The following is a 22,750-nucleotide window of genomic DNA, read 5'->3' as shown; positions in this document are numbered from 1 at the left end:
ACTATGTTAGTCTCACAAGTCATTTTCCTGATATGGTAATTAATAATCCACCTTTGACTTCCATAGAGTTAACAAAAATATAACTTAGTTTGGTTTTTTTAGACAAAAATTAAGTTCGTTGAGTTTTCTTAAAAAAAACAAAACATGATTTTTTGAACGATTTCCTTAACTCATTTTCCGGTCAAGAAACGGTAGACTCATGCAAGATCACGTGATTTTATGAACTGCTTGATATTCTAATCACAATTTTTCCATTTATATCACGAAATTGCCCCCCCCCCCTACACTTCTTCTATAAATCTGCCATTCATCTGTGAGTACCGCACTAAAGTCTAAAAATGACGATTTCTTCAACCCCACATTTCGTCATATTTCCGTTCATGTCTCAAGGCCATACCATCCCCCTCCTCTACCTTTCCCGCATCCTCTCCGATCGCCATATCTCCGTCACCATAATTACCACCCCCGCCAACCACTCCACCATTCGAGCCACCGTCAAGAACGACTCCATCTCCATCATAGACATCCCCTTCCCGGATAACATTGTCGGTGTCCCTCCCGGAGTAGAAGTTACCGACAAACTACCGTCTATGACTTCTTTCATTAGTTTCGTGGAAGCGACAGAAAAACTCCAGCCTAGATTTGAAGAAGTCATCCGGAGTCTGCCGCCGGTCACCTGCATAATCTCCGATGGGTTTCTAATGTGGACACAAGACTCCGCCGATAAGCTAGGCATCCCCCGTTTAGTTTTCTACGGAATCAACAACTTTTCCACGGCCATATGTAATATCATGGCCAAGTTCAAGCCACATGCAGCGGTTAGTTCCGATGACGAGCCGTTTCCTGTTCCAAACTTCCCTCGACTCAAGTTAACAAGGAACGACTTTGAACCACCGTTTAACGAGCTCAACCCAAAAGGTCCAGCGCTGGAGTTTATCCTTAGGCAGCATGAGTCTATAGCCAAGAGCCATGGCATGGTGGTTGTAGGTTTTTTCACAAACCTCACTCAATTGGAAACAGCAATAAATCAAAGAAAAGAACAACAGGGGAGAGGTTAAAGCTTCACGCTTCTTTGAACTTATGCTTTAGATAAAAACTCAACGTACACTTTTCCTAAACATTTAAAGAGAAACTAAACTAGAAAGCAGGAAACGACCTCCACTACTACTAAAGACTCGGACTCTCAATGCCAACATGGCTTGATTTATTCAGAACTTGAAATGCTAAAATAAAACGTGCATAAATGATAATAATTTCAGAATTATTCTCAATATTTTCCCCCTTAATTCAGAAATTTCATACCTTTTTAACTCCAATCAAAGCCTTCATTTCTTCATGCTTTGTCTTTGCCATTGCTTTGGTCAAGATGTCTGCTTTCTGCTCTTTGCTGCACACATAGTTGACTATGATCTCACCTTTCTCTACACAGTCCCTGATGAAGTGGTATCGTATGTCTATGTGTTTGCTACGCCCATGGAACACCAGATTCCTCATCAAATCCAAGGCTGACTGATTATCAACATATAGAGTGACAGGCGGGACCTTTTGCTTGGTTATCTCTGTCAATAAGCGTCTCAACCAAATTCCCTGACAAGCTGCCATTGTTGCAGCTATAAACTCCGCTTCACAGGATGATAGGGCAACAACACGCTGTTTTTGGGATGCCCAAGTGATCAATTTGTTGTTCATGTAAAATGTCATCCCCCCTGTACTCTTTCTATCCACCACGTCATTGGCCAGGTCACTGTCTGAGTATCCTGTAACTGTGACTTCATCCTTGCTTCTAGTGTAGCATAAACCATGATTCAGGGTTCCCTTCACATACCTTAGAATACCCTTTACAGCCTGCAAGTGCTGCTCTGTTGGCTTCTCCATAAACCTACTTACCACTCCCACAGCAAAGGTAATATCAGGTCGAGTATGAGTTAAGTACCTTAGGTCTCCAACCAAACTTCTGTATTCTGTGGGATTTACCAGTTCTCCGCCACCATCTCTAGTCAATTTTAGCTTGTGCTCCATGGGACTCTTCGTAGGATTACAGTCTTGCATTCGTGTCTTCATCAAGAGCTTCCTGGCATAAGCTTCCTATTTCAATGATATCCCAGTCTCCCTTTGGCTCACCTCCATTCCCAAATAATAACTCAACAGACCGAGGTCACTCATTTCAAATTTTGCTTTCATATCATTCTTGAAAGCTCGAATACTCATTTGACAATCCTCTGTGACTATCAGATCATCGACATAGACACCAATGATAAGAATGTTACCTCTTTCTTTCTTCATGTAAACAGAGTATTCTTGCGCACACCTTGCGAATCCTAGATTCTTCAAGTGATTATCTAAGCAGGCATTCCACGCCCTAGGCGCTTGCTTTAGGCCATATAGGGCTTTTGTGAGTCTGTACACCTTATTCGCTTCTTCTTTCTTGAAAAAACCCTCAGGTTGAGTCACATAGACTTCTTCTTCTAGTGTGTCGTTTAGAAATGCCGATTTGACGTCGAGGTGATGAACGCCCCATCCGTTTATACCTGCGAGTGCTAGAATCGCTCGAACAGTTTCGATTCTGGCCACTGGTGCGAATACTTCTTCGTAATCAACCCCTTGTTTTTGAGCATACCCCTTCGCCACAATTCTCGCTTTATACTTCACAATCTTTCCATTCGGGGCTTTCTTCACTTTGTAGACCCATCTTAATCCAATTGCCTTTCGATTCTTGGGAAGATCGACCAATCTCCATGTCTTATTCTTCTCAATTGATGTTATTTCGGCATCCATCGCATCGATCCAATCCCTTCGCTTACTGGCTTCTGTGTATGAGGTTAGCTTGTCGTCGTTGCGTATCATCAATAGTTCTTCAATCTCCTCCATTTCTTCTGTTTGATCGTACAAGTCTTTGAGTAGGCGATATCGTTTCGGAGCACCACCACCTGTGGAACTCGATGCTGTGGATGGAGATGGGATCGGAGGGATCGGAGGGATCGGTGATGGTGGAGCATCTGGTGTACCCGCTAGGTTAAATGGAACGCTATGTGGGCTTATTTGGGAATCAGCCGGCGAGTTAATGGGCCCGGTGTTTTCAGCCCAGTCACTGTCTGTTTGAGAAGCCTCATTCTCTTGTTGTGGTGTTACCGGCTCCGACTCTTCTTCATCAACATAATCATCATCAAAATTGAAACCTTCAACGGTGAAGGACATTCCCGGCGTCTCCTTCACTTTCGCATTCTTCTCCCATATCCATCTCTGGTGTTCCTCGAAAAAACATCTCTACTCACGTACATTTTACCGGTGTCTGGGTCCAGTAACCGATAAGCTTTTGTTCCCTTTTCGATTCCGAGATGAACCAGCTTCATGCTTTGATTGTCAAGTTTCTTCAGATGGCCTTTTGCGATTTTCATATGAGCGACGCACCCAAACACTCTCAAATGTTCGACATTGGGTTTTCTTCCGGTCCACATCTCATATGGGGTTTCTTCTTTCAAGGCTTTTGTGTGAGCTCTGTTTAACACCTAAATGGAGTGACTTACTGCTTCGCCCCATAACACATCCGGCATCTCCATTGTTCTTAGATTGCACCTAACCATCTCCAGTATGGTTCGATTTCTTCTCTCCACCACCCCATTCTGCTGTGGAGAGTATGGGGAAGTGTAATGCCTCTGCAACCCTGTCTCATTACAATAGTTCGTGAACTTATTCGATAAGAATTCGCCACCACGATCAGTTCTAAGTACATTCACCTTCTCTCCCGTTTCATTTTCTACTAGATTTCTGAAGTTCTTGAACACTTGCAGAGCTTCATCTTTAGTTTTTAAAAGATAGACCCACATGACTCTACTGAAGTCATCTACGAGTAACATGAAGTACTTGTTTCCAGAGGGAGTGGGCGGTGACACTGGTCCGCATAAGTCACCATGAATCAGTTCGAGTCTCTCCTTAGCTCTGTAATTCGATTGAGAAGGGAAAGGCTTCCTCACTTGTTTTCCTGATAAACACCCTTCACATGGCTGTGTAGGAACATCTAGAGTTGGCATTCCTTCAATCATCTTCTTTTCTGACATACATTTCAAAGAGTTGAAATTTATATGCCCCATTCTTATATGCCACAGCCAAGTTGGATTATTTACTCAAGCAGATAGACACATGGAGCTGATCTCTTCCAACTCTATCTTATAAAGGCGATTTGGTGACCTTCTTACCTTCATTAACAGCTTTCCATAGTGTCATGAACCCACAAGAACGGGTCTTTTATCTTGATTTCGTCACCACCTTCTGCTAGCTGTCCCAGACTTATGATGTTACTACATAAGTCTGGAATATAGTACACCTCACTGAGTTTTCTTTGATCACCATTTTTGCATTTGAACACGATAGAGCCCTTGCCTTCAATCCTTACTCTCGTTTCATTTCCAAACTTCACGTAGCCCTGAACTGACTCGTTTAGCTCTTGAAACTTATCTTTGTCACCTGTCATATGATTACTGGCTCCTGTGTCAAGATACCAGAGACTCGATTGTTTTACCGCCCCCTTCGTGTTTCTTAACTCTGGAAACACCTTTTCTTCATTTAGAAAGATCCTTTCGTCATCGAATGAAGCCAGTAGTAGCGTTGGTTCATTGTCATTGCAATCTTGGACCAGATTGTTCTCATGACTTCTCTCACGCCTTGGATTCGAGCATTCTACGGCATAGTGTCCATACTCCTGACAATTATAACATTGTACCCTGCTTTTATCTTGATTATTTGAGGTGCCACGTCCCCCATCTTTCTGGTAGTGTGAACCTCTTCCACGACCACCTCGTCCGCCGCTTTTTCTTCCGCGACCTCTGCCTCGTCCTCGAAATCCACTTGAACCACCACGACTCGATTTTGATTTCGAGTCATTCTCCTTCTTCTTATTTCTCTCTGACCACTCTTGGTGCGTCAGGAGAAGTTTTCGATCGTCACTTTCACCATGGCCCTTCATACGCTCTTCATGAGCCTTGAGTCTACCGATCACCTTTTCAACAGTCATCTTTTCCAAATCCCCAAATTGCTCAAGTATTGATGCAATTTGAAGGAATTTGCTGGGGACGGCTCTCAACACCTTCTTCACGACGTACGATTCTTCAATTGAATCGCCCAATGCTCGCATGGTACTCACGATGTTATTCACCTTCGCAGTGAATTCATCGACACCCTCTGTTTCCTTCATATTCAGCGATTCGAACTCAGCCTTCAACGTCTGAATTCTCGCCGTCTTCACTTGATCTGCACCCATGAACATAATCTTCAGCGCTTCCCACGCCTCCTTTGCAGATTTCTTATCAGAAAGAGACAACAATAGATCTTCAAGAATGCTCTGATAAATGGCCGCCAATGCCATCATATCTTTCTTGGGATCTATCACTATATTCGCCGTTCTGGGCTCAATTGCTTCCCACACACACTGAGCCATCATGAACACCTTCATCTTAATCGCCCACGCGGCGTAGTTCTCTCTTGAAAGCATCGGATAGTGAAGAGTAACTTGCCCTTCTTTCTGGCCATTGCCATTTCCACTCGTGTTTCCTGTCATCTCTTCACGAGAACCTCACCAGATTCGCTCTGATACCAAATGTAGGTTTTTTCACAAACCTCACTCAATTGGAAACAGCAATAAATCAAAGAAAAGAACAACAGGGGAGAGGTTAAAGCTTCATGCTTCTTTGAACTTATGTTTTAGATAAAAACTCAACGTACACTTTTCCTGAACATTTTAAGAGAAACTAAGCTAGAAAGCAGGAAACGACCTGCACTACTACTAAAGACTCGGACTCTCAATTCCAACATGGCTTGATTTATTCATAACTTGAAATGCTAAAATAAAACGTGCATAAATGATAATAATTTCTGAATTATTCTCAATAGTGGTTAACAGCTTTTACGAGCTCGAACCAGAGTTCGTTGATTACTGGAACCAAAATTACGCACCTAAACCGTGGTGTGTGGGACCTCTCTGTGTAGCCAAGCCACCCGGACCGGAAAGGTTCGTGGAAAAGCCAACTTGGGTCCAGTGGCTCGACGCGAAACTCACAGCAAACGAACCGATGTTATACGTGTCGTTTGGCTCACAGGCAGAGGCCACGCCGGAGCAGTTACGTGAGGTGGTTGTTGGGTTAGAACGGTCGAACGTAAGCTTCATGTGGGTGATAAAATCTAAGCAGTTGATGTTGATCGAAGATGGGTTCGAGGAGAGGGTGAAGGGGAGGGGGAAGGTGGTGACGGAATGGGTGGACCAGGTGGAGATTTTGAATCATGAAATCGTTCATGGTTTTCTGAGTCATTGTGGGTGGAACTCGATGTTGGAGAGCATGTGTGCAGGTGTGGCGGTGTTGGCAATGCCGATGATAGCGGAGCAGCACCTGAATGCGAGGATGGTGGTGGAGGAGATTGGGATTGGGCTACGAGCGTGGCCAAGGGGGATGGTGGCGCGTGGGATTGTGGGGGCGGAGGAGGTGGAGAGGAAGGTGGTGGAATTGATGGAAGGGGAGGGTGGTAGAAGGGTGAGGAAGAGGGTGAAGGAGGTGAAGGAAAGTGCGTATGATGCAATGAAAGAAGGAGGATCATCATGGCGAACGTTAGACTCGTTGATCAATCACGTTTGTGGACATATGCATTCGACGATTTAGAAGTGTTTGGACTTTCGTTTTCACAACGATTATTGTAATATAAATAGTATATGGAGCTATATAATTTCATATTTCATATATATGCTTCGTATGCTATATTTATGTATTGCGTAATTAGTGCTAGTAATCACTAAATATTTTCACCTGCCTAAAGCTAATTAGTTATAGTTCTTTAAGAACTAGAAAAATAATCATAAAGTCTTGCATCATAAAGTCCAACAAAGTGAAACTCATTTTAGGATATTTTTTCAAAATTTCTCTAATGTCTTTTGCATGGTTTAATATAAGTTGATGGCACATGTCACACTTACGACACGTGTCGTTTTATTTAAGTTGCTGAGTTTGATAATGTCACTAGACGAATCTCCGCGCGTTGTGCGAGAATAGAATTATATAGTTAAAATAATAACTTTTACCAAATTATTATTTAATATTTCTACTTTGAAACAAAATGTTAGTAGTAAAGCAAACGTATAATTAACATATTAGTTTTATTAAACATTATAGTTTAATTTTTAAATCATTGTGATATATACAATTATTTGATAATTTTATAAACCGTTTAAAATTGTGTAAATTATATATCAAATGAATGATAATATAACGACTAAAAAAACGTATGAACAAAAATATGAACTGCAACTTTTAGTAACATAAAAATAGAAAAACATCTATTATAACATTTGTATTAAAAATAATATATATACAACGAATAATAAAAAATATGAAAAATAAACACTATAACTTTTAATAACATAAAAACACTAAAACATCTATCATAACATTTATATTAACTCTTCATATTTAAATCACAAATCTCTTCAAATACATGAATGTTTTTAATGAACAAAACTTTATAACCTTATAAAAGAAAGGAAAATAAAAAGTTATTAGCGATTACTAATTAATAATCATAAGTTAAAAAACTCTTGAGTTGTAACTAATAAATATACATAAATTAGAAAACTTTTGAGTTGTAGTGTGAGTTTCAAATGAATGCGGTACTTGGAAATGTATATTTATTATTATTATTATTATTATTATTATTATTATATTTGTCTAAATAATTGGTTTTGATGCATCATTTTAATCCCTTCAATTATTAAACATAATGATATTTAATCATAAATTTATAACATACATAGGTCCATATACATGTTAAACAAATCACACATAATATATATATATATATATATATATATATATATATATATATATATATATATATATATATATATTCGTAAATATCATATGTAATTCTTGTCGTACTAATATGGATAAATTACTTTCATATGAAGAACATATCATGATAAGTCTATCATAATTACATATCAAATGTTCGAAATTATGTTATCTTTTAAATATTGTCTTTTAAATATGTTGTGTAGGATAACCTAACAAAAAAATAATAGAAAATAACATAATCAAAATAGAAAAACTACAATAAAATAAATAAGAGCATTGGGTGGTTGAATATATAAATAAAGATGTTACATAAACATACATTTAAATCAAAAGAAAAAACTAATATTCGTCAACTTTGCTCAAACAAAAAAACCTATATCCATTTTATGAATCTTCTTTCTTCATTTAACACCATTCAACCATAGAAACTTGATGACAATTCTTCACTAACCTGCAATCAAAATATTTTTCTTGAAAAAGAAGAATCAGAAAGATATTCCAAGCAAAACATTGATGTTTGGAGAGTTACATTCAAGATTGAGTAATACACACAAATCACATATAAAGATTAAATGAGAAATTGAATATAAAGAAAGAATAAAAAAACTTCATTTTTTTTTGGTTGAAAGAAAAAATCATATTACAATTACCATCAATGCGACATAACCCATTTCTTCAAATCAACATATTTGGATCGTGAATGCTTCAACTATATGAAAACTTTTGAATCACAATATCTTCAAATCCTTCTTACATGTAAGATTTTATATAACACAAAAGACACAAAAGATTGGTTTTTTTATAGTAAACTTTTCACTAAATGCTAATTAAACATAATATAAGTTATAAAACTTTTGAGTGTTAAATCATAATTAAGAAAACTTTTGAGTTGCATTAGTTAAAAAAAGGGGGTTTCAAATGAATGTGGTTTGAGGAAGTTAAAAAAGGGGTTTCAAATGCATGAGATTCAAGAAAAAATGCTAGCTTTATAAGTATTTATGATATGGTATTGGGACATGTAACAAACCGTTATTTCAAACCTATGTAATAATGTAGGTCAATTTGTATTTCTTTTTAAAATAATAAAGAGAAATTTTAGCATACTGTGTATATTTACATAATTGACCCTCAAAAATAAATTATTAAACAATCTAGATTGGGATGAACCAAGTGATAGTGATTGTAACAAGGTTTCCAAAAACATAAAGAACACTAAAATCCGAGTTATAACGAAGAAGTTATGACCAATCGAAGATCCGCGACAAAACTGGCAAAACACTATTAAGTGTAAAAACTGAATTTTCAATAAAAGGCTTTTTAGCCTTAACAATCTAAATGAAAGTTGTAGTTTATGTTAAACCGAGAACTTTCATAAAAAGAACGACAAAATCTGACTTCGTATGAGGAAGTTACGATTTTTCTAAGTTTCATTATAACAGTGTACAGCTAAAAACTCGAAATAAAGATCGAGTGATTTTTAGCCAACACAACCTAAACGAGAATTGAAGGTCTCGTCAATAGTAGTACAACGGTAAAAACATAGACAAAAAAGGACGTCGGATGAAAAAGTTATGAATTTTTAACGGATTTCCTGTCCCGGTCTGTTAAAAATAATAATATTAAAAATAAAGTCAAACTCAGCCGACAAAGTCTAAACGAAAGTCGTAGAGTATAATTTTACCTACGCGTGCATATAAAAAACGTCGAAAACGGAGCTCGTATGCGAAAGTTATGATTTTCGCAAGTTTTTGGAACAAAAACCAAGAAATATTGAAAACCGGGCAATTTCGCATGGGTGACCCTCGGACACGTCACCCTCGCATGCAAGCCTCCACGTGTCACCTTCTGATAGGACCGAAGTTCGCCGTGTCACCATCTGGTTGGACCGCAGCCGAGGTCCAGTAAGCAGTCGACACCTTCGGATGAGACACCTCCGGACACCCCTCGGACACCCCCCTCGCATCGTGCCTTCTTCCCATTGGACCGAAGTCCGGTCCAGTCAGAAGCCACCACGTCCGAAGTCTCGCCCCGTGTACCCTTCGCATGATCGACCCGTGTGCTGCTGACTCCTTCCTTTGCCACCTGTCCGAACACATGGCAGCCTCGCACAGCCTCGCATAGCCTCGGATCCGAGGCTCCGGCCTATATAAGGCATGCGAGGGCTTCCGAAGAATTCACATTTTTCACACAAGTTTTCACACACTTTCACCCCTTTCACTTCCATAAGCTCACATACAACCCCTAAAGCCCCGATATCAAGTCTAAAACCCTAAGCAAGCCTCGAAGCCCCGAGATTCCCGAGAAGTTAGCCTCTCTCCAGTCAAAACTCTGCCCGATTTGAGCCGGTTTCTCGTCAAATAAACTCCTTTCCGGGAAACAAAACGCTGCCCAAATCACCATCTAACAAGTGAGTTCATACCCCCGTATTTTCATAATTTCTACTGTTTTAAGGGGGGGAATACAAGCATAACACAAGAACTTTGTGTTATAAAATCATGATTTCAAATCATGATGAAACGAAATTAAATCATCAAAAATACTCAAAACATTAAACTCTTTTATAATCTTATATTTTTCCCCAAAATTCATATATATATATATATATATATATATATATATATATATATATATATAAGATTTAAAAGGCTTAGGACTGATAACTCATTCTGGGTCCTTTTCCTTATTTGGATGTGGGCTTATAGTACCGGTTATTTGTCCAAGTGTCGTTTAAATTTTACTTATATATTAAATTGTATATGCATATAAATATAAAAGTTATTTCATCAATTCAAATACCTTTGTAACATGTTGAGCAAGGGATTACATGCAAACATAGTTAAATACCGATTCAGAAAGTACATATAAATTATAATAGGTATAATTTATACATAGAACAATAATTCATGATTCAAGTATACTAGAATACACTGTTTTACAAGAAACAAGGGTTTTGATTCAGAACAAATCAGGGGTTTACACTTATCAAATACATGTTCGGAATACTAATTCAAGAACATACTGTCAATCATTTATTTCAGAATGATTGGGTTTTCATAACTAATATACATGTAACGTTTATATGCTTTTTATGAGACATTCAATTCAGGTTGTTTACTTCATTTTAGACAACCAAGGTAAAGTCCTGACATTATAACCAGAATCTCCAGCACGGGGATCGAAACAAGTTGTGTGTAGATCTATATCGGGATTGACAACCCCGCACTCGGGCTGCTAGCTACAGTCAGGCATACACGCCAATGAGTGGCAATTGTTATCAACAGTTTAAACGCCCACAAAGCGTTTGTTTCAGGCCATCCGTCATAGTATGGTTATAATAACTCATTAAAAAGATATTACCAATACGTTAATGTATAAACAACTAAACGAAAGTACACCTTCAAAGTACCAGTTTACAGAATACAAACTACAATGGTTTAATACAGTTTCAATAACAGCTGGTGGAGCCAGGCACACTCTCAGTTACAAGTTTTCATAAAGGAATACAAATACAAAACATTGATACAAAGAGAACGGTTTTATGGGAATAAAACTACTTTTCATATACAACAGAAAATATAGGATTTTCTGGAACAGTTTACATATACAAGATACAGAGATACTCTTTCAAACATAAACACTTATGTACTCACTCAACTTTATGTTGATACTCTCTTTTCAAATTACTTGTATTCTCAGGGAAATAATACACAGGTACTCCCCGAGCTTTTTGATGTCGACACTTCCTCAGTATTGTGGTATATTATAGACCTGCTTTAAGGTCAAGTGTTCCAGATTACATACACTTAATATACCAATACAGTCGACATGTACATTCATACTCTTTGAAAAATAACCATTCAATTTCATATTATCTTGTTGCAAGTTGTACTTGCAGTGGATTTCTATTTCCAATTCTTTACGAAATTCATGTTGAATTAAGTGTTTAGTTCAGAGATATCAAATTCATATTCATTCTTGATATCTCACTGTCTTTTTATCTATTGACTTTTATAGAAAAAGATGCCTCCTCGTAGAAATCCAAGACATCTCAATATCAGTGAAGCACCGACGCCACCCCCACCACCACCTCCTCAATTCGACCCCGCTATGTTCCACGCGGCGGTCACAGTGGCTGTAGCGGCTTCCATGTCTCATATCCATACTCCTGGTGTTAGTGGGTCGAGAGTTGGTGCACATCCTTCTAACCATGGCGAAAGTCATGGGCATTCGCGAGAGTGCACTTATAAGGATTTTTCTAATGCCAAACCCAGGACCTTTAATGGGACTGGGGGAGTTATGGCACTAAGACAATGGATTGAGAAGACGGAAGCAATCTTTGAAATTTGCTCCTGTCCGGAGGGTAGCAAAGTTAAATTTGTTGCCTGTACTTTTTCAGATAGGGCCCTAACGTGGTGGAATGGCCACATTAAGTCACTTACTCTGGTAGTGGCTAACTCCATCAGCTGGGAGAGCCTAAAAGCCATGTTAATGCGGGAATACTGTCCGCGAGGGGAAATACAGAAATTGGAGCAAGAACTATGGGCTCTTACAATGGTTGGTTCTGACATATCAACCTATACCAGTAGGTTCTGTGATCTGGCAATTCTTTGTCCGGATATGGTTCCTATGGAGAGCAAAAAGATTGAGAGATATATTTGGGGTATGTCGCCCCAAATTCAGTCAAGTGTTTTAGCTTCGAAGCCTATTACTTTTGACAGTGCCAAAGAGCTGGCACAATCTCTTATCGACCACGGAGCCTGTCAAAACTCTGTGGTTTCTTCTCCAGAACAACCCAAGGAGAACAACAACAACAGCAAGAAGAAGGGTTGGAACAAGAGGAAGGGCAAATCTCCTCTGGAACCTGCAAAGAAGCAACAAGTAGTGGCAGTCCATGCTACTACTGTACCTGCTACCATACCCGCTACTGTACTTGCTGCTGTCTGTGACATCCCCATTTTCACGGCCAGAAAAGACCGATTTTGTTTATGCTTTGTTTAAAAATCAGAGTAACATTTTAAATAAAAGTGTTGCGGAATTTGTTCCCAAAATAAAATATGATAAAGATTTATCAAAGCATTTCCGTAGAAATGTATTTCATTAAAAACCTCGGGATGTCATGTTCAATACAGATCAAAAGCATAAACAGTACAATATAAGCCTTACTACATTTATTCATATCTACAGGCCTATATCCGTAATCTCTCATCCCAAACATCATATCTATGCTCGTGCGCCACTACCTGTAATACAAGAAACTGAGTGGGTCAGGCTTGGGAGCCTGGTGAACACATAGGGTTTTCAACCCACAATAAATAAGTTTATTAATTTCATCAATCAACAATAACCCGATTATCCGTTCCCGTTATCCTCACATTACGTCCCTAAAACACCTATCATAAGGGACCTAGACTAAGGATCAATATCGGGATGGACACTACTGCCAAGGGGTCTCCTCAGTAATAAATGTCCTAAAGGCAACCATGAGGGGGATGGAGTACACCGGTGAACACATCGTTCACAAACACCTACAGGTTGCGAGCCTGCTAGCGTTCCACTGGACTGTCTAGAAGAGTCCGTGGTCGTCATCCATACTCCGCTAGATGACAGAATCAATAACAACAACATCGAGGCCTCTCATCATTTTATCACACATTGTCTTATTACATCTACCCATGTTTTACCCCAACATTTTTGTAGATATAAAATACATATACAGTTTAAATTATTTAAAACATGTATAAAAATCTTTCATCAGCATAGGCAGCAAGTATTCAGATAATATGCACACATAGCACGTAATTAATATAAAATACTTCATATCTATGTGTAAGATGAAAGTAACTATGCACTCACCTGATTAGGTGGTGACTCGGTATTTGAACAGCACTTCGTTATCTAAAAACAATTTTTCCTTGACCAAAACCTAGTATTAATACCACTAGAGTTTAGTTTTAACGTTAACCGTGACTAATTAATAGTCTAGCTATTATTATTATTATTATATAAGCGTTAAATAACACTCAATATATAAATAATAATAGCCCAAATAATTATTTTAAGGACCTAATAACATTACTATAATTATTTAAAAGTTATATTAAAAATTTCGTAGGCGTACCTTACTTACAGCGGGTTTTTCTCAAAACCGGACTTCGCTGGAGCAGCGTTTCCGAGCCGAAAGGTTCTTTTCTCGGGACTCCGGGAGCCTCGGAACTTCCTTCGGGTGCTAGGGGGTTTATCTAGACTTTTAGGGGCTCAAGGGAGCTTAGAGAGAGAGAGTTTAGAGAGGGAAAGTAGAAGAGGAAAGGTGTAAGAAATGAGAGAACCCGTCACTTCTATTTATAGTGAGTTGGGGCATGTGGTGGCCTTCTGGTGGTGCCACTTGTCCAAATTCTGGTGGTGTCACATGTCCAATTTCTGGTGGTGCCATGTGTCCAATTTCTGGTGGTGCCATGTCACCCAATATCGCGTATCGGCCTCCCGTCTTAGAAAAATCATAACTCTCGCATACGAGCTCCGTTTTTGACGTTATTTATATCCACGCGAAGGCGGGAATGTAATCTACAACTTTCGTTTAGACTCCGTTGGCTAATTTTGAATTTATTTTAAACGTTATATTTTTAACAGGCCGGGACAGGATTGGTCCGTTAAAAATTCATAACTTCTTCATCCGACGTCCGTTTTCGTCTGTCTTTTTATTGTTACGCCACAATTAAAGAGCTCTTCGATTCTCGTTTAGGTCGTGTCGGCTAAAAACTCGTTTTATCGTAAATTCACTATTCATGCTTCCCGGTATCGTGTCGGTTCCGTCGTGAAACTTCGTCGGGTCATAACTTCTTCGTTATAACTCGGGTTTCGGCGTTCTTTATATCTCCAGAATCCTTGTTTTGACCACTACAACTTTATGTAAAGATATCGGGCTTACCACATAATTTAATTTTGACGCTTATTTTTATTCTTTATTAATTATACATTTATAATTAAATAATAAGCACATAAATTCACATAATTCACAAAATACTCAAATATTTCATTTTTATTACATCAAAAGAGTTACAATAGTTGACCTAGACTATTACATCGTCTAAAAATGCTTAGCCCCGAAACCCGGGCGTTACAATTCTCTCCCCCTTAGGATGATTCCGTCCCGGAATCATGCGTCAGCAAACAGATGCGGATAGCGACTCATCATGTCATCCTCTGTTTCCCAAGTGAGATTCGGCCCATTCGAATGTTTCCATCGGACTAGCACTAAGTCGACCATCTTGCGTCGTAACTTCTTAATCTTACGGTCAACAATTGCCTCGGGCTCTTCGATTAGCCTCTTATTCTCATCCATTCTTAACTCCGAGATCGGAATTATGTCGGGAACTTCTCCCGTGAATTTCCTCAGATAACATACATGGAAGGTGTTATGAATACCATCGAGTTCTTCGGGCAATTCCAGCTTGTAAGCTTGGTTCCCAATCTTCTGAAGAACTTTGAACGGTCCAATAAACCTTGGACTCAGCTTTCCTCGTTTCCCGAATCGTATAAGTCCTTTCCACGGTGAGACTTTAAGCAAAACGGAATCCCCAACTTCGAAGGTCATCGGTCGTCTTTTCTTGTCAGCATAGCTCTTCTGACGATCCTGAGCTGCTAACATCCTTTCCCTGATCACCTTCAGCTTCTCAGCAGTCTCATGGACTATCTCGGGGCCCATAAACTGCTTTTCGCCAGCCTCAAGCCAACAAGAAGGCGTACGACACCTTTGTCCATACAAAGCTTGATAAGGTGCCATCTTGATGCTCGAGTGGAAACTGTTGTTGTAGGAAAATTCTACCAAAGGTAAGTGCTCATCCCAGTTACCTTGGAACTCGAGGGTACATGCTCTCAACATATCTTCAAGCGTTTGAATCGTTCTTTCACTCTGACCATCAGTCTGCGGATGGTAAGCTGTACTCAGACATAACTTCGTACCCAATTCCTCTTGTAGACTTCTCCAAAACCTTGACGTGAAACGACTATCACGATCCGATACAATTGTTAGAGGAACACCGTGAAGTCTCACAATTTCCTTCACGTAAGCATTTGCAAGCTTATCCATAGACCACCTTTCATTGGCAGCTATGAAGTGTGCACTCTTTGTGAAACGATCCACGACCACCCAAATCATGTCGTGACCGTTCTTCGTCCTGGGTAGTTTAGTCACAAAATCCATGGTGATGTCTTCCCATTTACCCATGGGTATAGGCAAGGGTTCTAAACTCCCATATGGTTTCTGATGTTGTGCCTTAACTCTTGCACAAGTTACACACTCGGCCACATACTTCGCAACGTCGAGCTTCATCGTCGGCCACCAGTAGTAGGGTTTTAGGTCCCTATACATTTTAGTGCTACCGGGATGAATCGAGTACATGGTCTTGTGAGCTTCTTCCATCAGAAGATCTCTTATTCCTCCAGCCTTAGGTACCCAAATCCGATCTTGGAATACCTTTAGTCCTTGACTGTTTGTACCGAACACTAATGTTTTTCCCAAACGTTCTTCTTTTCGGTCACTCTTCTCTGAAGCTTCTTCTTGAGCTTCCCTGATACTTTCCACAATGGTCGAGACAATTTCTATTCTCAACGCTCTTGGCCTTTTTCTTTCAAGGTTGACTTTTCGACTGAGAGCATCAGCGACAACGTTTGCTTTACCGGGGTGGTAAAGTATCTCACAGTCATAGTCCTTGAGTAATTCTAGCCAGCGTCGTTGCCTCATGTTCAATTCTTTCTGATTAAAGAGATATTGGAGACTCTTATGGTCGGTGAAAAGTTTGCACTTCGTACCATAGAGGTAATGCCTCCATATTTTTAGAGCGAAAACTACCGCCGCCAACTCCAAGTCATGAGTCGGGTAGTTCTTTTCATGTTCCTTCAACTGTCGAGACGCATATGCGATCACCTTTTCTCTTTGGGTCAAAACACAACCCAACCCAACACCAGACGCATCGCTATAAACAGCGAAGTCTTCAACTCCATTGGGTAGAGAAAGTATCGGTGCCTCGCATAGTTTCTTCTTTAGCTTCTCGAATGCTTCTTTATGCTTATCACTCCAAGCATAGGTAGCTCCTTTGTGGGTTAACGCTGTTAATGGACTAGCGATTGAAGAAAATCCTGGGATAAACCTTCGGTAATATCCGGCTAATCCCCAAAAAGCTTCGGATCTCCGTGGGACTTTTTGGTTGTTCCCACTTCATTACCGCTTCAATCTTTGCTGGATCGACCATTATCCCTTCTTGGTTGACCACGTGACCCAAGAATTGGACTTCTCGAATCCAAAAATCACATTTGGAGAATTTAGCATACAACTTCTCCTTCTTCAAGACTTCTAACACTTCCCGCAAGTGTCTACCATGCTCTTCTTGGCTTTTCGAGTAGATGAGAATGTCATCTATGAACACTATCACGGATTTATCGAGGAATGGTTTACAAACCCTGTTCATCAGATCCATGAATGCTGCTGGAGCATTAGTTAGTCCAAACGACATAACCAAGAACTCGTAGTGTCCATATCTCGTTCTGAACGCAGTCTTCTCAATATCCTGATCTCTCACCTTCAGTTGATGATATCCTGACCTAAGATCGATCTTTGAGAAATAACTTGAACCTTGCAGTTGATCGAACAGGTCATCAATCCTTGGCAACGGATATCTATTCTTTATTGTTGCCTTGTTCAGCTCTCTGTAATCAATACACATTCTCATACTTCCATCTTTCTTTTTCACGAATGACACCGGAGCTCCCCAGGGTGATGAACTAGGTCTAATGAAACCTTTGTCCAATAACTCCTGAAGTTGCATCATCAGCTCCTTCATCTCCGTCGGTGCTAATCGGTAAGGTGCTTTTGCTATTGGTGTCGTTCCTGGTAACAAGTCAATACGGAATTCTACTTGTCGATCAGGCGGTAATCCGGGAAGATCTTCGGGAAATACTTCCGGATAATCACACACGACAGGAATGCTCTGTATCACCTTCTTTTCCTTCTTAGCATCGATCACGAATGCTAAATATGATGTACATCCCTTGGTCAAACATTTTCTGGCTTTCATTAGAGAAATGATTCCAGAATTTACCCTGCGTTTGTCCCCATACACCATAAACGACTCTTTCCCAGGCGGGTTTACTTTTACGATCTTCTTTTTGCACAGTATTTCCGCATCATTGGTGCTAAGCCAATCCATTCCCAACACGATATCGAAACCGTTAAGTTCGATAGGCAATAATTCCTCGTGAAACTTATTCCCGTTCAAATCAATTAAGATGTTTTTCATACGATGGCTAATAGGTACAAACTTGCCACTAGCAACTTCGACTAATAAGGCATTATCTAGTCTATCGATAGGCAAAGCTAGCTTTCTACCAAATTCATGCGAAATAAAGGAGTAGTTGGCTCCAGAATCAAATAAAATTTGGGCAGGCAATTTGTTTACGAGAAAGGTACCTGAAGCGACATCAGCTTCTTCCTTAGCAGCTTCCAGTGTCATCTGGAAGGCTCTAGCCTTCGGCTTTGGTGGAATGTTGGGTCTTCCTGCTTCCTTCTTCTTCGGGCAGTCCCTCGAAATGTGCCCCTCCTCGTTGCACTCATAACAGACCTTCTTAGTGAATGTGCATTCATTGGCATAGTGCCCAGGCTTCCCACATTTGAAACAAGTGACCCCTCCGTCACACTTCCCAGAGTGCTTCTTCTTGCACTTGTCACACCACTTCACTTCGCCTCCTCCACCTCCTTTCAAACTAGACTTTGAGAATTTACCCTTTTTGCTGGACCCCGAGGGTCCGTCAAACTTCCTCTTCTCACCAACCTCTGACCTTTCCAGACCTTTCTCCCTGATCTGGGTCTCAACATTTCTGGCAGCCCAGATGGCGGCTTTCAACGTGGTTGCTTGCTTAACCATTGGACCATAGTCCGCTGGTAGTCCAAGGGCAAACTTATTGACCTTTGAGAGTTCTGTTGGAACTAGGTATGGGATAAGCTTCATTTTCTCCGTGAAACTTGCAGCGTATTCAGCAACGCTCATCTTTCCCTTCTTCAAATTCTGAAACTCGTTATTGATTTCCAGTAGGTCCTGCTCTGAGCAGTATTGCAGTTTCAGTTGTTCCACAAAATCTTCCCAAGACATTTTACTCGCTTCTCCCTTGGTCATAGAGTCAGCTAACAGCTTCCACCAACTCAACACGCCAGATTTCAACAACGGGATCGCAAGAGCGGTCTTCTGCCTGTTGCTGCATTCGCAACTTTCAAACATTGTCTCCATTTCGGAGATCCAATCCATAATTTGCACCGGCGTCGGGCTTCCGGATAGACACGGTGGCTTAGACGCCATAAAATCCTTGTATTTACATCCTCTTCCATCATTTCCTCCATTATGATTGCCTTGTCTAACAATTTGTGGGTTGTCTTGACCAACGGTACCACTGAAGTTTCCACCTTCCGATGGCCCTCCATTCACTTCGGGCTCTTCAATTTGGATTGAAAGTTCTTCACGATTTTGTCGAAGCAGACGTCTAGTTTCTTCCATATGATTATCCAACATTGCCTGAATCATCAATTGTACACCAGCCATCGTTACTGGCTCAGGTGCTGCAGCTACAACAGGTATTTGCTCAATTACAGGTGGTCGATTCCTGTTTTCGTTTGCGTTTCCAGCTCCACTGCGGGTTCTTGCCATTTTGATCTATACACCGAATATGGTGAATTTAGATCTTTATTCAGGATAGACGTTTAAATCATCCTTACCTCTCCGAAACGTTTACATGTTAGTTCTAATATCGTAGTTGTACGTTTAGAATCCTAAACACATAAGGTTTCCAGATCCGGTCGGCAACAGACCATAGATCCGAACAAATAACAGCATATAATGCATAAATCATTTAGCACATAAAAGCATTTTAGGCACAATTCCTAAAATAAGCTAGTGCTCACACCTCACAATCATTGCTTAGCATTCTAAGTTTAAGTCTAGAAATCCTACAAATTCCTAGTTCGCTTAAACTAATGCTCTGATACCAACTGTGACATCCCCATTTTCACGGCCAGAAAAGACCGATTTTGTTTATGCTTTGTTTAAAAATCAGAGTAACATTTTAAATAAAAGTGTTGCGGAATTTGTTCCCAAAATAAAATATGATAAAGATTTATCAAAGCATTTCCGTAGAAATGTATTTCATTAAAAACCTCGGGATGTCATGTTCAATACAGATCAAAAGCATAAACAGTACAATATAAGCCTTACTACATTTATTCATATCTACAGGCCTATATCCGTAATCTCTCATCCCAAACATCATATCTATGCTCGTGCGCCACTACCTGTAATACAAGAAACTGAGTGGGTCAGGCTTGGGAGCCTGGTGAACACATAGGGTTTTCATTCCACAATAAATAAGTTTATTAATTTCATCAATCAACAATAACCCGATTACCCGTTCCCGTTATCCTCACATTACGTCCCTAAAACACCTATCATAAGGGACCTAGACTAAGGATCAATATCGGGATGGACACTACTGCCAAGGGGTCTCCTCAGTAATAAATGTCCTAAAGGCAACCATGAGGGGGATGGAGTACACCGGTGAACACATCGTTCACAAACACCTACAGGTTGCGAGCCTGCTAGCGTTCCACTGGACTGTCTAGAAGAGTCCGTGGTCGTCATCCATACTCCGCTAGATGACAGAATCAATAACAACAACATCGAGGCCTCTCATCATTTTATCACACATTGTCTTATTACATCTACCAATGTTTTACCCCAACATTTTTGTAGATATAAAATACATATACAGTTTAAATTATTTAAAACATGTATAAAAATCTTTCATCAGCATAGGCAGCAAGTATTCAGATAATATGCACACATAGCACGTAATTAATATAAAATACTTCATATCTATGTGTAAGATGAAAGTAACTATGCACTCACCTGATTAGGTGGTGACTCGGTATTTGAACAGCACTTCGTTATCTAAAAACAATTTTTCCTTGACCAAAACCTAGTATTAATACCACTAGAGTTTAGTTTTAACGTTAACCGTGACTAATTAATAGTCTAGCTATTATTATTATTATTATATAAGCGTTAAATAACACTCAATATATAAATAATAATAGCCCAAATAATTATTTTAAGGACCTAATAACATTACTATAATTATTTAAAAGTTATATTAAAAATTTCGTAGGCGTACCTTACTTACAGCGGGTTTTTCTCAAAACCGGACTTCGCTGGAGCAGCGTTTCCGAGCCGAAAGGTTCTTTTCTCGGGACTCCGGGAGCCTCGGAACTTCCTTCGGGTGCTAGGGGGTTTACCTAGACTTTTAGGGGCTCAAGGGAGCTTAGAGAGAGAGAGTTTAGAGAGGGAAAGTAGAAGAGGAAAGGTGTAAGAAATGAGAGAACCCGTCACTTCTATTTATAGTGAGTTGGGGCATGTGGTGGCCTTCTGGTGGTGCCACTTGTCCAAATTCTGGTGGTGTCACATGTCCAATTTCTGGTGGTGCCATGTGTCCAATTTCTGGTGGTGCCATGTCACCCAATATCGCGTATCGGCCTCCCGTCTTAGAAAAATCATAACTCTCGCATACGAGCTCCGTTTTTGACGTTATTTATATCCACGCGAAGGCGGGAATGTAATCTACAACTTTCGTTTAGACTCCGTTGGCTAATTTTGAATTTATTTTAAACGTTATATTTTTAACAGGCCGGGACAGGATTGGTCCGTTAAAAATTCATAACTTCTTCATCCGACGTCCGTTTTCGTCTGTCTTTTTATTGTTACGCCACAATTAAAGAGCTCTTCGATTCTCGTTTAGGTCGTGTCGGCTAAAAACTCGTTTTATCGTAAAGTCACTATTCATGCTTCCCGGTATCGTGTCGGTTCCGTCGTGAAACTTCGTCGGGTCATAACTTCTTCGTTATAACTCGGGTTTCGGCGTTCTTTATATCTCCAGAATCCTTGTTTTGACCACTACAACTTTATGTAAAGATATCGGGCTTACCACATAATTTAATTTTGACGCTTATTTTTATTCTTTATTAATTATACATTTATAATTAAATAATAAGCACATAAATTCACATAATTCACAAAATACTCAAATATTTCATTTTTATTACATCAAAAGAGTTACAATAGTTGACCTAGACTATTACATCGTCTAAAAATGCTTAGCCCCGAAACCCGGGCGTTACACTGTCCCTAATAACCTTGCACCAACTAAGCCCTAAGTTGGTACCCTCCCTAAATGCAACACGTGTAATTTTCACCACAACGGAAATTGCCGAGAAAATGCAGTGCCGTAACTGCAACAGGAAAGGGCATACTGCCCAATTCTGTAGAATACCACCCCAACCACTTAACCAAGCACCTGCCGCTGGAGTAGGTCGAGCATGCTACCAATGCGGTGATGTGGGGCATTTCAAGAAAGATTGTCCAAAAGCTGGAAATACCTATGAAGTTGGGAGGATTTTAGCACTGGGTCATGAAGAAGCGGTGGCAGACCCTGCAGTGGTCACGGGTACGTTCCTTCTCAACAATACTTATGCATGCATTCTATTTGATTGTGGTGCTGAGAGGAGCTTCGTGAGCCATAATTTTAAACATCTACTAAATCAAAACTCCCAACCACTAAATGAAACTTTCACAGTAGAAATGGCAAACGGGAAATCTGAATCCACCAACGATATATACATAGGATGTATCCTTACCTTGAATAACTTGTCTTTCCCAATAGACCTTATGCCGGTCTCTATCAAAAGTTTTGACATCATAATAGGTATGGATTGGTTGTGCCCCAACCATGCCGACATCCTATGTTATGAAAGAGCTATTCGTTTGAACTTGCCAATTAATAAAACTCTTATTATCTATGGTGACAAACCCGGAACGAACCTTCAGATCATT

At 39.8% G+C, this 22,750-nt stretch overlaps 1 pseudogene; it reads left to right on the top strand.

Annotated features, from left to right (window-relative positions):
- Positions 1–338: 338 nt before the first annotated feature.
- On the top strand, positions 339–6,644 carry LOC145113651 (UDP-glycosyltransferase 90A1 pseudogene; annotated as a pseudogene).
- Positions 6,645–22,750: the final 16,106 nt, after the last annotated feature.

The sequence above is a fragment of the Lactuca virosa genome, chromosome 1, assembly GCF_052849685.1.
Source record: "Lactuca virosa cultivar CGN04683 chromosome 1, Lactuca_virosa_CGN04683_v6, whole genome shotgun sequence".
NCBI lineage: Eukaryota > Viridiplantae > Streptophyta > Magnoliopsida > Asterales > Asteraceae > Lactuca > Lactuca virosa.
The sequence above is the reverse complement of the archived record's forward strand: the minus strand, read 5'-3'. Positions and strand labels throughout refer to the sequence as shown.